The sequence below is a fragment of the Neopsephotus bourkii genome, unplaced genomic scaffold, assembly GCF_033783945.1.
Source record: "Neopsephotus bourkii isolate Nb327-2 ecotype Australia unplaced genomic scaffold, CSIRO-AGI_Nbou_v1 NB_398, whole genome shotgun sequence".
Classification (NCBI taxonomy): Eukaryota; Metazoa; Chordata; class Aves; order Psittaciformes; family Psittacidae; genus Neopsephotus; species Neopsephotus bourkii.
In genome coordinates, this window is record NW_026900902.1 from 287,567 (window position 1) to 302,313 (window position 14,747).

The window sequence follows — 14,747 nt, forward strand, 5'->3', positions numbered from 1 at the left end:
CTCAGTCTTTCCTCATAAGGGAGATGCTCCACTCCCTTAATCATCTTAGTTGCCCTGCGCTGGACTCTCTCCAGCAGGTCCCTGTCCTTTTTAAACTGAGGGGCAATTCTATCAACTTTCTACAGTAATTTTTCCACACTATAAAAAGAAGTAATTTTTTACAGTCAATTCTTTAGGAAAACAGTATCTCTCAAGGGTAGACTATTTTGATTATTATATAGAAATACACAATGCCTGTTTTGCATACTCTCCATATCCTGAGGTAAATCTAAATCTAGTGAAGTGGTTGACTCAGGAGAGAAAACTGTATCAATCTTGTGACATTGAAATAATGTAAAAATATTAAATATTCCTTCTAGGTTCAACATTTATGTCAATCTTTTATCTCACAGAGATTGTTAAACTGTTATATAGTGTCACTTTGCATACAGGTGTATAACAAATACCACACAAAATACCTGAGTTATAAACATATGGATATATAAAGTATTTCAGAATTTAATCTGTAGATCCAAAAATTCTGATTTCTAGATCTGCCACTAGAAAAATGTAGAACTGTCAGTCAGGTGGAGCCATGACAGCACGCTGTGCTCATGACACAAGAATAACAGGCTACCATACTGATTCTGCACCCTATACTACTAATTAGGAAAATGAGATGAGATAGCATTGTGTTATGATTCACAGCAGCAGAATTGTTCAAAGCATTTAAATAAAAGGTACTATTTGCCTTGTTCTTTCACTGGACCACATCCTGAGGTTACTCCTTGAGACTGGAAGACGATGCATTCATTTAAATTGCTAGTCACACTGAAAAAATCCATGAGGATTGGGGAAATTTAATAGTCTGTATACCAGTTTGATATTGTTAAGGCTTAAATGGTGATTTTAATAGTGTGTTTATGAAAGGTACAATTTTAAATACAAGTTAAATTAATGTCAAATGGAATCTTGCTTTAATTAGCAGTCAATGAAGGTACAGAAACTACTTTATGGAGAAATATACTTTTTAAAAAAAAAAAAAAGAAAACAAACCTACACTGCCTTTCAAAAATTTTGCTATTGAACAAATGCCATAGAAAAATAATCTTGATTTTGTTGAGTGTGGATCACCTCATTTTACCCAATATAAAGGAAGCAGTCTCTGGTAATGCAAGCTGTTGATTTAAAAGGTCTGCAAGGTATACTGAACTAGCTTTGCCTTCACTGTAATAGCAATTTTGAAATTAACCAAAACAATGTTCCTTTTAAAACTTGCTATTACTATGTTACTGTTGTATGTTGGCAGAGGCATTAAACTGAAAAGCGTAAACTTGTGAATTCACAAATCCTCAGTCCTGAGCTAGGCTTCAGATAATAGATCCAAATTAAAAACTAAAGCATTCACAAGGCAGCAAACAAACAGCTCCCCTTAATAAATATTAACATACTTCAGCCAAAATTATGTGGGCTTTAGGCACTTCAATATCAGCTTGTAGTCCTGAAAACCTGAATCAGTGATTCCTTAGCCTGGATTTCTGATTACTAAAGGCTGATTCAGCTGAATGCATTTTTAAACTCAGTTTACCAAAACATACAAAGAGCTGTGGAGTAAAAAAATAAATATAAATAAATCAGCACTGTCTCCCTATCTGATGGAAAAATTTGTTTTTCAGAACCAGTTCCTCACTCTCAGTGCATACCTTCCTTACCAGGTGGAATTGGCTTTCTTTATTGCTGCAGATCCTGACATTTCTCTAATACTATGGTAAAAAAAGGCTCATTTAGTGCCATAAGACTCAACTCCGTACCATAACTTAATGATGCTAGGTACTGTAACACACCAATACATAGTATAAAGATCTCCTCCCAAACCCTTGGATGCACTTGTACTTATTGGACCTTCTATTCCACATTCATTTGAAACACTACATTCATTTTTTCTGTAATTCCAGCAGTTTTGAATGTACCATGTTTCATTTCACTTCATGACTCCACAACCCCTTTTCACCTACCTCCTTAGCTTAATGTTCAGAGAATAACAGAATGATTTGAGGTGAAAACAACCTTTAAAGATCATAGACTCGAAGACCCCTGCCATGGACATGAATATTTTTCACTAGACCAAGGTGCTCAAAACCCCATCCAACCTGAACTTGAACAGTCCCAATGATAGAACATTCACAATCTCTCTGGGCAACTTGTTCCAGGGTCTCACTACCATCACTGTAAAAAAAACCCCATTCCTATATCCAATCTAAATCTACACTCTTTCAGTCTAAAGCCCCTTCCCCTTGTCGTGTTAGTACAGGCCTTGGTAAAAAAAGTCTCTGTCTTTCTTGTAAGATCCCTTTGCAAACTGAAAGGCCACAATACTGTCTCCTCAGAGCCTTCCCTTCCCCAGACTGAAGAATAGCTACAACTGCCTCAGTCTTTCTTCACAGGAGAGGTGTTTGAGCCTTATGATTTTCATGGCCCTCCTCTGGACCCACTTCAGCAGGTCCATGTCTTTCTTGTACTGAGAACCCCAAAGTAGGATGCAGTACCCCAGATGGGAGCAAGTAGAGGGGAGTGGAGTAGAGGGGGAGAATCACCTTGACTTGCTGCTGGAAACACTTATATTTATGCAGCCCAGGTTGTGATTGCCTTTCTGGGCTGAATACAAACATTTCTGATTTATATAACGGACCTTCCACTTGGCCTTGCTGTACACTGTGAACTTCATATTGGCCCACTTCTCTGTCCCGTCAGGGACCTCTAGATGCATCCCTTCCCTCAAGCATATCTTAGACTATTCTTTCTCCATTTCTTTAGCAGATTGCAAAAATGTGACCAAGAAGTCAGTTCCCATGTCAGGTACAGAGACATTTGTTCCTGTGGTTCTTGGTGTAAAAGAGAACTGCAAAAGAGGACATTCTCACTGAAACAGATGAAACATGCTAACAATTGAATGAACATCCTTCATCCTCATGGTGACAAAACTTTTCAGCAGTTCAGCTCTTTCGCCATTAAAACAGAGAGAACTGTGAATATCCATCTCAAACACTAAAGAAGAATTAGGTACATTAGCTTACCAAACAAGTAATCAGACAAATGGCTACAAAATAACAAATCAAACCAATGCCTGCAAAGGAACAAGCATCAGATAAGTAAATACAGCCTTAGAAAAACTGCTGAGAAATGCAAAGTTCAATAAAAGCAAGTACAATAAGGGGCTTATGAAACTGGAACATAGGAAAAAAAGGTGGGCTGGAACAAATTTTGCCTTAGTTTCAGATGGTCAACTTCTGATCAATAAAGCCAGTCATTACAAAATTTGTTTGGTGTGACTTTTCTGAAACTTTGTGCGTGATCATATTCCATAAGTTTCCCCTTCAGCTGTCATTTGAGATCCTGCTCCTGTTTTCCAAGGCTGTATTATATAAAAGCTGAAAAGATGAGCTAGTCTGCATTTCTAATAGAAATTTAAAGTTCTGGGCTGTCACACATGATTGCTGCAATCACATGTGCTCAAAAGGGAGGAACATAAGGAAAACAAATCAATAAAACCTCAAAATTCAATTATTCTTATAGAAGAGTCAGTAAGTAAAATAATTGATTGAAAAAATATAAAGAAAAAAAAAGTTCTATTATTTTTCTTATGTCCCCTTCTCTAATTTTTGTATAAAATGTGCAAATATACTATAAACCTTAAATCTATGGAAGCTGTACTCTGTATTTGTGGGGTTAGTTCAGTTTTAAACAAGCAAATATTCCTCAAAGATATTTTCAAGTTGGCAACAGAATAATAATTGTTCACCAGAATAAACTATTTGCTGGATGAAACCCTTCTTTTTAAGAAGTTGTTTTGATTCTGCTGTGTTTGCATGTTCATTTGCTTGCTTTTAAAAATGAAATTAAGGGCAGTCATTGCAGGGTATTTCAATGTTCTCAGTGTTTATCAAAGTCCTAAGTGACATAAACCTCTATGATTAAGTGCTCTGTGTTTCATTCTTGCGCTCTGAGCCAATCTGCTGTGCAAAGACAGTTGCCTGTCTTCCATAGAGCAATACTTGAAATGTTTTGTAACTTACTGTGTAAGAGAATGGGAGGAGTGAGTGGCGACTGTTGATACCAAGCAGTGCAGATGTGCTCTAAAATGTCCAGGAGCTAAGTGGAATTTTCCTTTCCCATGTATTTTCTATTTTGTACATAAGCTGCGTTTCATTCTTTTCATGCCAGCAGGCATTACCTTCTAGGCAGAAATATAAAACCATGAAGGAAAGGGCACTTCAGTATTTTGCCAGTAAAGAAATTACAGGACCTGGATGAGAAAGCAAGTGATCAAGTTCAAAAGATTATCCAGAGAAGTAGGCTACTTAAAAAGTGCTCTTACTATCATGAGTTTTGATTGCAGGGTGTAGCTCAGCATGTGTTTTTTCTAGCATGGTTAAAGTTCACTTCTCAAGACTCTGAGTGGCCCTAGCCACAAGGAAGAGACCACTGCATAAAAACAATGACCACTGATTTCTGAAGTTTATTTAAATGTCATACAGATATAAATATTACCCTTTGCTTCAAAATGTATATGAGTAATACAGTTATGTCAGCTTCTGTGAGCTGGTGAATGTGGAGCATAAATACATAGTTCATGCGTAAAAAAAAAGCCTTAGCAATCCCCATGCCCACCTTGGCCAATGATTTGTATAATTTTCTCAAGGCTTACTCAAATGTTTTTTCCAAATAAGAAAAATAACAACAAAACAAACCCGAAACAAACCTTGGAATTGAAAAGTCTGTATGTTATTAAAAAAAGTTGTTTAAATTCATTCTTGACTGCTCAGTTAAGGATAGGATTATGAAAGCAACAGATTTTCTATTAAAATATTTATAGAATGAACTAGTAATTTTCTTAGAGGAAGTTTCCTATTTATTCTGTTTGGGAATGGTAACAAGAGGGCTTGAAGGAACACTTAACCTTTAAAATAAGGAAATTAAAATTCTTTACCACATGCTGCTGAATGCTAAAGCTGAAGTTTCCTGTGTTAATTCACATAATAATAATAACGCCATGCAGAATATCTGTCATAAACTCCAAAGATATTTTTTTACAATATACATTCACCCACCCTGAAGAGGCACCTTAAATGTTGTCAGCTCATTCTACTAATGAAAAAGAAACAAACAAAGTACAAAATACTGGAAAAGGATGAACTGCATTTCAAACACAATTCCCTTGCAAGATGAGAAGCATTTAAGCAATTTGTCATGCTTTTTTGCATGCTTGTTTTTCTCGTCAGAATACAAGAGAACAGATTCCTTAATGAGCCACATTTGTTTTATTTAGATGATGTTTATGCAGTGCTTTGAACATGTAAAGTGCTATGTAAGTGCTCAGTATTATTCAGGCCAACCCTCAGTCATTAATCAAATAGAACTCTCAATAGACTCTTATTACTTGATGCCTGATGTAGTCTATTCTCATACAAGATAAGAGAAGTAATTTCAAAATTATACCCCATATAACACTGTGACTTACGTCTATTAAATTGTAGCCATTGCACAGGGAAACAGAGAATAAACTCCTCTTTGTCAAAAAAAAAAAAAAAACAAACAAAAAAATAGGAAGAAAGACCTGGCCTGAGGGGCTTTACAGTTATGATTAAGAATCCAGAGTACACACACAGGTCACAAGTTCAAATTCAGTCCAGGTCACTAATGGCTGAAAATCATAACCAGCTGAAAGTTAAATACTTCCCCGTATGAAAATACGCTAGTATTCTGAGCTTACAGAGAAAAGAGAGCTGTATATTTAATAACACCATGATATTAAGTAGTACTTACCTTTTGGAAATTGCCTCAAGACTCAGATCTTCCATGCAAAGCACTCCTGTTCCAAACCAACACAAATTAAATTCTGAATTAGAACCTCCTAGCTAAAGTTAGTACAGTCTTGGAGGTTAAAAACCAGACAATGAGAAATGCATTATTAAAAGTCAGAGGAAAGTATATTAAAAGTATTACACATTTGTTTATAAAAATACAGGAACTTACTGCCATAGGCAAAGGAAGTAGCTACAGTACCATTCTGACATCCATACTGCCCTTATTTAAACTACAGGTAAACATGCAGCAATCAGGAGGAATGGAGAAAAAGAAATAAAATAAAAGACTGCTCTTGAAGAAAAGATTAAAATAGTACATCAGATTCTTTCACAGGATTCATCTCACAGATGTGTCTTCCACGGAGCATTCTGGGTCTTTAGCATCAGTTCATTATGATGAACATTCTTGCATTTACGTTTGGGAAGCTGTTTCCAAGCATAGAACAGGGATTGAAACAAACTGAAAGAATGAGTAGCAATAAATCAGTAATAATATGTGTTAGTCAAGATTTTAAATGAGCTTTATAAAACCATAGAAGTTTCAATTATGTATGCAATTTACTAGTTAAGTTCTATGTAATTAACTTCTCAAGTACTACTAAAGTTTGCCTCATGGTCAGAGGAAAAAAATATCTTCAGAGGTGTTTATTGGGACTCAATGCATTTGCATCTGATGCAATGAACAGAGAACAGTGAAATAAGAAGGTTTGTCGCTATTACAGTTACAGTAAAAATATTTTGGCTTAAAAGAACTGTATGAGAATTCCACAAAACTCAGAGAATACCTGACGGAATTAAATTCAATGTGGAATAACACATTGAGTAAAACATAACTGTATACAGACAAAAGCAAAGTCTGAAGTAAACATCACTCAAGACAGTCATGGTGAATAGGTCTCTCAAAATTTCAGTGTTCAGCACTGATAGAAAAAAACGTTCAGAATTATTAGGAGAGGAGAGAAAAAGACAAAAACAGAGGAAAAAGAATCACTTGGCTACAGCATAAATATTTTGAACTTGAGCATTTTTGATCTTATGCTGATGATGTAAAGAAAAAAAACAAAGGCAAGCAAAAGTTTTAAACTCCTGTACAAGGACAACGTCAATCAAGTAGGAGCTCAAAAATGAAAATTGTGTGGATGAATACAATGTGGCTTTATATCACAATTAATGAGATGTGGGGAAAAGCAGAAACATACCACTGTTTTCCACAATTCACTGTTTTCTACAGTGCATTAATTAAGGGTCAAGAAATTAAATAATCAGATACTAGTTTAAAGCAAACAGAAGAAAACATATTTTCATGTAAATTATAATCAAATTGTAGCACTTACTGCTGCAGAATATTGTGCATGTTAACAGTTGAGATGGGTAAAAAAGCAATTAGACATATTCATGAGGGAAAAAAGTATCAAAAGCTATTAAAGACAAAAATACAGCATCTAGTCAGGAGGCTTGTACCACTGACTGTTGAAAGCTGGGTTATCAAAAAAATTGTGTTGATACAAAGTTATCACCTTATAAGGAATTTATAGGCATGATCCAGGGGGAAAACCTCAGGTAAGCATATAGTTTACAACATTTCTGTATGGTGTAGTAATTTAAAATGAAACAGAATGGAAGATAAAGGAGCTTGTTTTACTCTAGATTAAGGAGTAAGGGTTTTGTGGTTTTGTTGTTTGGGTTGTTTGTTTAGGTGGGGTTTTTTTAATCTTACCTGAAATAAACATTACAGTAATGTATGTAAAAATCTAATAACTTTAACTTAACTTTAAAATAAATTTTATATGGGTCTTGGGACTTCTTGGTGAAAGATCAGCTTGAAAGGACTCACACTTTGCTATGAAGTGCCAAAATTCCAAATGTGAATTTAATATAGCTTGAGTAAGATCAAGGTGCAGGTAGGAATCTTAGCTCAGTGATTCCACAGCACATACAGAAGCAAGACTGTAAGGCCCATTTCCAGAAGTTCATACTACCAACCACCACTTGACTTCTCTTGACATCAGTATTTACTCTATGACTCAAGCAGATCAGCAGATATCATGGTTGAAAAAAATTCATTTCAAACAATCCCATTTTCATTATCAATACGTGATGCTCAAGCTCCTTTCTTCCCAGTTTACATCATACAATAATCTAAACTTGCTTTTTTCCTTCAAACTATTTGTAGATGCCAGTCCTCAAATTGCACTCGTGTCTGTGCTTCAGTGGTTTTAAAAACTGTTTCTTTCATCTGTTGCCATTTCCCATGGTCAGTCCTCAATGGGAGATTATTTTACACCCCATTACCTTCAAGTTGAACTTTGACTGAAGCATAGCTATAGTTATGAAACCTTACTCAAAGTTACGCATTTTCCTATAATTTAAACAAACTGAATGTATTTTTATTCCTTGGTACTTTCTCTGGCCCTGCCAGCTTATACGACCATAGACTCTCATCATTGCAGTCAAAATGAAAAAGGGTTGGGCTTTGTTTTGGTTTGTTTTTTTTTTAATTAGATTTAGTTGAACTACTTCTGCACTTACTGTGGATCACAATATGACCTAACAATTTAAGCTTGATTTTAAGAGTTAAAGTAAGTGTATAGGATTAATTTTTTTTAAAGCCCCCAGGATTTGAGCTCGTAGCCTGGCAATTTAACAAGTCATAAAGTGTCCTGTGCCTTGGTGACATGCTGCAAAATGATGCTGACTTTTCCACAGAGATGCTCAATTGAATTTAAACTAGACAATAGAGAGAAAAAGGTGGGTTGCAACAGGCTCTCTTACTGACAGGATTTTTAATTCATTTATACTTTGAAGTCTGAAAAGTCTTAGTAAACCAGAATCAAAATAGTCTTGAAGATCAAAGCTAGGATATTTAAATACTATTTCACCATAACACTAGTGCTTTGAGCTAACTTATATTAAAAATAGAAAGAAAAGCATCCAGAGAAAGTATTTCTTTGCATTTCCAGATGGGACTTCTGCACTGGGTTTATACATATCTTTTCCTTTCCTGATTACCAAAAAGATAAAAGATTCAGATTATTTTAGCTAAAAGGAAAGTTTTGGAGACATTCTCAGCATAAGAAGAAGGAAAGTATCCATGCAAACCAATTTTTTTGTACCACCCACCATCACCAAAATTGCCAGGTTGCAGCCTTTATATAAATGCTGTAGCCAGAGAACAAAATTAGCTGATCCTTTTCTTTTTTTCTTTTTTTTTTTTTTTCCCCTTTGGGTTTCCTACCTGTTTATTTCCTTTCTGTACTGATGTTAACTTGGATGGCTGATGTTGTGAGATGCTTTTCTGTCCTCTATAGAGCTAAAGGTGCAGATCTGTAGAAATCACTTTGGATAACATAAAAAAAAAAATCCTAACACAGAATAAAGATAGGCACCAAACCCAACAGCCCTTAGACTCTTTCTGAGCTCATTTTACTCAGTTTTCAAGTGTACTATGCTCAGTCATGTCCTTTGAAGTGGGCCAGAAACCTTCAGATTAATAGCAAATTTATCAAACATACTCTTTCAGTCATCTTAGAAAATAAAAGATACATTCAGCAGCTGGATCTTCCCAGGGAGGCAGAAAGGAGTGAAGTCATAAAATTGCCTCATTTAGGGCATGTGTTTGCACCAGTGCTGAGAATGACTTTTTAATTTAAAAGAACTGTTAGTGAAGAGTTGGAATACCTGCTTGCACTTATTTCTCTACAAGATCAAAGAATTAAACAGCAATCAAATGGAAAATGTAAGAAAATCCATCCCCCAAACACAGAGTCCAGGTGACTCCATATTATCACCTTCATCTGTGACGTAAAACAGAGCAAAAAGGGCTTGAATCAAGACCACCAAGACATTCTGGACTGGTAATCTGAACTATCTGGTGAAGGACTGCTAGTTTTCTGAATACAGCCCTTCTAGCTTGTGAAACAAATGCTGAAATATGTATGTATATATTTCTACAAAAAGTACTTTCTTTATATAGAGAAAAAATGCAGAGATGACAGAATTTTCAATCTAAAACCAATATTTTTGTGTGATTTTCTCCCAAAGGCTGCAGAACTAGAACCAAAACTAGATTAAAACAAATCAGTCATTACTTATCACCCACTATTCCTGAGACCGCTATCAATGACTGGCACTGTGCTTTCATTCCCAGTACCATTACATCAATCACATAAGAAAACATGCTGATCAGCAGAGCATACGGTCATCATATATTCAATACCATTTTTTCTTAATTAAAAATATCTTCAAATCAACAAGAGTCAAATTTCTTCTTTCATTAATCCTTACCATGTTCTCCTATCATATTCATAAGCATGCTTCAAAGTTTCTGTTAAATAGATGCAGTTCGATCTGAATCAAATTGCTTCAGCCGTGTGAGATACACTGAGTAAATTGTCAAGAATAAGTGGGGCTGTGTTTAGTTTATGCTTAGATAGGATGCTGTGACCCCAGCTTTGCCTGCCTGCCATCCAAGCAGGACCTTCAGGGGAGCTGCCAGTCTTTCTACGTGTGCCTACAGGTATCCAAACATTCTGGTGCTGTACGAATGGCATACTGTGCCTCTAGGTAGGCCTGGGGGGGTTATGCATGCTCCAGAAATTTTATGTTCACTCCCCAAGATCACAGGAAAGATAACTGAGGATAACCAAAATTTACAATACTGGTATACTCAATAGGCTGAAGGTAATCTTAGAAGTAGAAAATGCACCATACAACAATTCCTTTTCTGTTACTAACATCAAATAAAGTCTTGGCTAACAATGATAAATTTAAATTTCTGTGCATTTTACAAAAAGAAGAAAAAAAATCCAAATCTTGTACAATAAACCAGTGAAAATGTGGTACTCTAGAAATGACAGTTGTAGAGACTCAAACAGTTGTGAGAGGTTAATACAACTAATGCAGCATTTCCAGAGAAGATGAATGTGAGGTTTGTTGAAGTGGAAGATAGAGTTGATTTTCCTTTTTATATTATTGTTTCAGGAATGTTCTGGGTTTAGCAGTAGCAGTCATTTTTCTCCTTCTTGGTAGCTGGTGCAGTTCTGTGTTTTGACTTTCGGGATAGGAACAGAGATGATAACAATGATGTTTTGGTTTGGCCAAGGACTTTGTGAGTCTCATGCTCTGACAGGGAGGAGGGGAAGCCGGAAGGAAGCACAGGCAGGACACCTGACCCAAACTGACCAAAGAGGTATTCCATACCACAGCACGTCATGCCTAGGATGTAACTGGGAGTTACCTGGAAGGACAGGGGGGTCTTCTGGGTCGGACTCGTTTTTTCTTCGGCGGGTGGTATCATACTCTTTTCCCTTGTTATTTTCTCTTATCGTTGTTGTCGTTGGTGGTAGCAGTAGTGATTTGTGTTGTACATCGGTTGCTGGACTGTTCTTACCTCAACCCATGGGAGCTGCATTCTTTCAATTCTCCTTCCTATCCCCCTGGGAGCAGGGAAGGAGGGACCCCCCCGGGGAGGGGAACACAGGCCTCGACTGCTTCCAGCCTGGCACCACTCACTGGGAGTGAGTGCACAAGCTGTCTGGCTGGGTTTAAACCGTGACAGTTTTCTTTGGCGTCCAACGTGGGGTGCCAAATGTGCTTTCTTACCTGCTGCATTAAAGCTTTTATATAGCAATAAAACACTTAAGAGCTAATACACTAACAGCACTCTACTTGCGAATCTCAGCACACGCAGAAAACTTAACTTACATATCAACCTGGCAGCTGTCTTTCCATTTCCAACTCAGCATCTTATTTTATAATTTTTCATCCTAATTTTATTATATGAGCCTTCACAGACAACACAGAAAACTGGCTTTCAAAAAAAGGCGGATGGGGCATTTAAAAACCACACAGAGTGATTTTCAAAAGATCACCTTTTGAAAAAAGTTGCCCTGCAGAGAAGGACTTGGGGGTGTTGCTTGATGAGAAAATGAGCACGAGCCAGCTCCAGTGTATCCTCACAGACCAGAAAGCCAACCATATCCTGGGCTGCATCAAAAGGAGCATGACCAGCAGGTTGAAGGAGGTGATCCTGCCCCTCTACTCTGCTCTTGTGAGACTTCACTTGGAGTACTGTGTGCAGTTCTGGTGTCCTCAACATAAAAAGGACATGGAACTGTTGGAACAAGCCCAGGTAGGAGGGCCACGAGAATGATCAGGGGACTGGAGCACCTCCCATATGAAGATAGGCTGAGAAAGTTGGGGCTGCTCATCCTGGAGAAGAGAAGGCTGCATGGAGACCTCATAGCAGCCTTCCAGTATCTGAAGGGGGGACTATAAGGATGCTGGGGAGAGACTCTTAGTGGCTGGAGAGACAGAAGTAACAGGTTAAAACTTAAGCAGGGGAAGTTTAAATTGGATATGAGGAAGAAGTTCTTTACTGTGAGAGTGTTGAGGCACTGCAATGGGTTACCCAGACAAGTTGTGAATGCTCCATCCCTGGCAATTTTCAAGACCAGGTTGAATGGAGTTGTGGGTGACATGGTTTAGTGTGAATTGTCCCAGATCGTGGCAGGGGGGTTGGAACTAGACGATCATAAGATCCTTTCCAACCCTAACTATTCTATGATTCTACAATTCTAACTGTTAAACAGCATTCAGAATTTTTGTGTATGTGAATGAAGTCATTCCAGGGGAACCTGAGAAAGGAAAAAAAGAAATGTTTTCTTATAGCAAATATTTAATTCAACATTATTCACTGCCCTCGTTAATTAGGAGAATTTACAGCATACAATTATGTTGTTATCTGTTAGGGAAGGGTTTTTTAAAGTGCTCCATTAAAATTTTATATTACTGGGTTTTGTATTAATAAATTATTTTTGCATAATTTTGGATATAATCAGTACTACTATTTATTTGGTCAGGAGTCATTCCATTAGGATGCACATATGAAACAGCTTCATACAAGAGAAACTGTGACAACTTATCAAAGATCTCAGTGGTAGTTCTCAAAAGGGAAGCTGCACCTAGACTGCAGCTTAGTCATGAATTTTGGAAAAAAAAAAAAAACAACAAATGAATGATTAAAACTCTATTTTTGTAATACTAACTGTAGATGCTACTGGAGTACTGATTCTTGACAGTAAAGGAAGGCCCATCACCAACATGCATTCATTTTCACCATGATGAATTTTTTAAGTACAGCATTTTTTTTCTGTGCCAAATCCCAAAGAATGACTTAGGTAGGTTCCCAGTCAGTCCAGCTCTTTCTAGATGTCTTCTAGACACTTTGACTATATCTAACTCTGTTATGAACAAAAGAGCCTCAACTTGGGGAATTTTTCTTCATTTAATTTCTTGTCAATTAACACCCTTTTCTCATCATTTTTTTGAGTACTGGGGAGAAGGGGGACCAAATAAAAAAAAAACCAAAACTTTCTTTCCCTTTCCTAGTCTTAATTTTGCTCATGTTTGACATAGGCTGCACGCAATCTGTCAGAATTTCTTTGGCGAAACAACAGGCAGCACAGGAGGCCAGGAATGCACTGCTTTTTATCTGCTATTTCATGCTTATCCCTGTTTCTCTTCCACTTCTTTGGGCTTCTGCATTTTCCACTGCTCTGACATGTGTTGCCCATGGGCCAAAGTGCCTCAGGAGGGTCCCTGCCTCCCAGTATGGGTGACCCACAGCTATGGTCCTTCAAGGTTGTCTCTGTCACAGCATGGGTCACCCATGGACACAGCCCCTCAGCAGTCTATCTGCTTTAACTTGGGTTCTCCACAGGCTGTAAGTCCCTTAGGAGTGTTCCTGCCCTGACATGGGTCACCCAGAACTGGAGTCACTCAGAGGTGTCCCTAACTCAGTATGGGTCACGTTTTCCCAAGTATGTCTAGCTATGCCCTTAGCTGCCTCCTCATCACACCTTTTCTGCTGTGTCTTTCTAAGATCATCATCCTCTGCAGGTTTCCAACAGCATCTAGAGCATAGCCAGACTTTCAGGTCTACTGGTTTTACTTAAAAATATGTTGTTGGGGTACCATGGGGTCCCCTGTCAGGCTATAGTTTTGATCGGCAATGGGAGCTCACACCAGTGTCAAACTGGTCTGGGATCAGCATAAGGCACTTCACGGCCTCCTCTATACAGGTAACCTTTTCAGCCCTTTTGCTACAAAACCTCTGCCATTTTTACCTGATACAATCACAGTGGCTTTAGAGATGAGTATTGATATTGACCACAATAAAGTTATGTGCTGTAGTACATATCAAGACAGTGCAAAAGCCCCTTCATCTTTTTAAGTCTACTGGCTTATTTTCCATCCTGTAAAATATGCTGGTTCTTTCAAATCTTCCAGATGTCTTTTGGACCTCCCTATTCAACTAGCTGTCATATTTTGAGATGGCAGTCTTATCTGAAACCGGGACAGCATTCTGACTTTTACTTTTGTAGGTAGCTTTAACTGTCAATCAATCAAAGGTAACCACATTAATGAAATTCATAAATAAAGCTAAAGAAGAATGAACGACAAACACCTTCCTGCAAAAACAATAAATAATATTTTAAAAGTTATTATAAAAACACAAGCTTAGAAAAACAAAGGGAAATTTAACTTGGAAAAGTCAAGCTAATGCCTCTGAGAAAAGCAAATCTGAAATGCTGGCATTTAACATGACATCTTTGAGAAGCTGTAACATTTGCAAGAGGCCATGGACTGATGATGGAACTGAACATAAGGGTAAACCATCCTAAATCAGAGACATAATAGTCACTTTTCTACACTCTGATGTAAGATGGGCACTATGCTGTAAAAAGGTACAGCTGAATTTGAACCCTGAAAGCTGCTTTGAAGACTGTTGTATAGAAGCCATTGTTAGACCTCTACAAGGGTTGATGCAGAAAGAAAGAAACATAAAAGTCAAAATTATCTATATAGAGGGATTACAGTAAGATAAGACATGTGCTCATTTAT